The 3,364-nt window shown below is 30.0% G+C and overlaps 1 long non-coding RNA gene across 1 annotated transcript; it reads left to right on the top strand.

Annotated features, from left to right (window-relative positions):
* Positions 1-1,464: 1,464 nt before the first annotated feature.
* On the top strand, positions 1,465-3,116 carry LOC141724303 (uncharacterized). The gene is made up of 4 exons (XR_012576581.1): positions 1,465-1,634; positions 2,056-2,162; positions 2,609-2,775; positions 2,923-3,116. It is a non-coding gene; the product is annotated as an uncharacterized LOC141724303 (long non-coding RNA).
* Positions 3,117-3,364: the final 248 nt, after the last annotated feature.

The raw sequence follows: 3,364 nt of genomic DNA on the forward strand, positions 1-3,364 counted from the left end.
AAAGTGCAAAAGTGAATATTTGTAAGGTGTGCAAAAGGGTTTCACCAATCCCTTATTACAATATTAGCCATGACGACCAAATCATACCATTTAACTCATTTACTCAAGTTATATATATGATATAATAATATAATATTTTTTTAATATTATATTATATCATTTAGAATATATAATTATAGTTCAATTTCTTAATTAATTGCCTATTATATTTGTATACATATTATTAGATATTATAATAGAATAATAGAATAAATGAAATAAATATAGTCTATATTATATTATACTTAAGCACGTGTAGCCCGCTTTTGTGACGACCAAACCGTACCGCCATAACCCCTTACTCCAATTATGTATATAATATAATTTACGGTGAGTAAGATGTTAAAGATTCACTTAAGAGTTGAGACTAGCGCTTTGTGTTTGAACTGGTTATAGGATTGTAATTTCCTTACAAATTCACGATACACTATATATCTTCATCCTGTATTACTTTCATATTTTGAGTTATATACAAAATTTAAGATGCATAAAACATTATCCTCATAAATAATATATTTTAAATATTTTTTATTAATAATTGTATTACTTATATCTATTTTTATATAAATCAAACCAAACATATCTCGTATATTCTGCTTGGAGCAGGTTCAATGAGAGCAAGATGCACGTTGAACATGCCCCTGCTTTGAAAAATAGGGAAGTTATTTTCATGAAACTCGACTTAATGCAAGAAACATAGGGAGTGACAAATTTGTATATGTGATAACTAAAAATGAAGTTAACATATACCAAAACAAAAAACAAAATTTGTAAAGTATGTAAGATAATACATGAGCCGATGGTTGTGTTCACATGATATTTATCCATAAGAAGATAAATATCCTCGAGTAATCCTTGATATATGTACATGCATCTAAAGACACATAAATGCATACAACACACGACCATTCATAACATTTATGTGTCTTTAGATATATATATATATATATATATATATACATTTATGAGAAAACTCTATAATTGAAGTCGTTGCAAATTATTTGAAACAGCCTCAACCATTCTACTTCGTCGTCTCCAAACAGTTTTAATTTAATATTATGTTATCTTCGAGATTTAAACCCTCTATATCCAAACTTAATTGATCAATCCACACTACAACATAAATGGTATTTACCAACACCAAAAAATGGTGTTGCCCCAAAACTATTGTCTTTTGTGGTATGAATCTTATATTTGTTATGGCAACACCTTTTCTTGTGTTGCCTTAAATAGCTGAAAAATGTTAAAAAATGAGCGGGGGGAAATCCCGCTTTAAGTAAAATTGAAAGTGTTTTTAATAACCACCTCTTTTGGTTCTTTTGAATCTTGTAAAAATTTCTTTCTTTTAAAACGCATATTAAAAAAAATAAAAACAGAAAACATAGTCCTGGTCTCGATCTCACCGCACAAAATTAAACACAAAACATAACGTTCTCTGACAATCTATCTACACAAACCCTCATCTAGGTTCATCTATCATTGATGCCACACAAACTCGAGCGTAAAACACGACTCTCTTGTCTCAGTCTCTCCATACAAATCCTCAGCTTTGTTCATCTCTCATCACTTCCGCTCGTCAAAGCTTGATTTTTAAGGTCGATTTTAAAGCTCTGCTCTAATTTTAAAGCTCAGTTTCAAATTTACTCATTTAAAGCTTTTATTAGAGGTAGAAACCCTAATCATAACTTGTTTACGAATCCTAATTTTGGGGGGTTTTAATTTAATAATTTTGGGGGCTTTCAAATTTGTTTACAAACCCTAATTTTGGGGATTTTTTTAATTTATATGCAAGTATGTGTATGCTCTATTTTTGAATTTTTAATTTACTAATTTTTGGGGGTGTTTCATGTAATTTGACTCATATATTTTTATGTATAGGGTGCCCTGTTTCTTTAATATGTTTATCATCAGATAGTTGCAATTGTTTCTTCAATTTCTTCTTTAGAAGAATTAAAGCAGTTTAAGACAACTGAACGACAGTCAAATAATATTATCGTTGATCATCTATATTGGCAGGTATCATCCGTATTTGTATAATGTTAGCTATTTGCTTCTTTACTTAGGAAGTTCAACTTGAAGTTCTTTGTGTGTTGGCCACTGTGATTGAAATGACGTTGAGGAAGGTAAGAAAGTATCATAAGTCATGTGGTTTTCTCGATTTTATTGTAACATCTATATGAATGAATCATCCGTGTTCTTTAAGTTTTTATTTAGTGTTTACGAATGATGCTCTAGTACAAGATGATTATGTTATTGCGGCGATAGGGAAGCAGATATCATGAAGGTTTATTTAAAGAACTTGTCTGGTTATACTAATTATTTTGTTATCTTAATTTTTGTATTTACAGTTGAACTTCCTGTCATTATATATGAATCATTGCATTTTTTTCAATATATGTTTTATTACATATGTATTTCATAATGATTTTTTTATGTTTCCTTAATTGTCCCGTAAGAAACAAGATGTTGTGAGTAAGATGTTCTCTGTTAGCTTTGAGTAATTGTTCTGGATGTTTCTTTACATGTGTAGATACAAAGTATATTTTAATATTATTTGCCTTGCTTTCAGAAAATGGTCAATGGGGATGTAGTTAACAATTGGATATGTGTGAACTTTGCACGAAATGTACAAGAGGGCAATTCTCGCGGGTTTTGTTATGAGCCTGCACAAATGTGTAGTGTATGGAGCATGGTATAACCTTGACAGTTTTAACAAGTTCTGATCATTATTGGCAGGTATGGAAAAAAATGATTCTTAATAATCAAAATCATTTTTTGGCATCTATAAAATTTGTATCTTAGATGAATTTACATCAGTTGCACTTGCATTGCATTAAGGCATTCTATGGAACAATTGTTATAATATAGCAAGGACTTCCACAGTTCCACATATTTATGAAGTTACAAATGAGTCAAGGAGTGTGAAGGACGGTGTCCACAGTTCCACATGTTTTTGAAGTTACAAGTGAGTCAGGGAATGTCAAGGAAGGTGCACTATAGGCAATTGATCCATCAATAGCATAAAAATCAACCGCAGAAGCTGGTTTCCGAAGTATGTAATTTTTTATAAGTAGAATCTTTAGGTCAATAATTGGAATTGGTACGACTTAAAAGTTTATGTTGGAATTAATATGACTTGTAAGTTCTTTATTCAAGTATTTTATATTGGTTAGTGTGTTGTTTTGGTTCAATTTGATTAATATTGGGATTTTTAATTTAGGTAACAAGTTGTTCAAAATTAATCACTAAAGATGTTACATTAGCCTGATAAAGTGTTAGCAAAAATAAATCAAATGATGTTGCGATAACAGGATAAATGTTGTCA

This window comes from Apium graveolens, chromosome 5, assembly GCF_009905375.1.
Source record: "Apium graveolens cultivar Ventura chromosome 5, ASM990537v1, whole genome shotgun sequence".
Classification (NCBI taxonomy): domain Eukaryota; kingdom Viridiplantae; phylum Streptophyta; class Magnoliopsida; order Apiales; family Apiaceae; genus Apium; species Apium graveolens.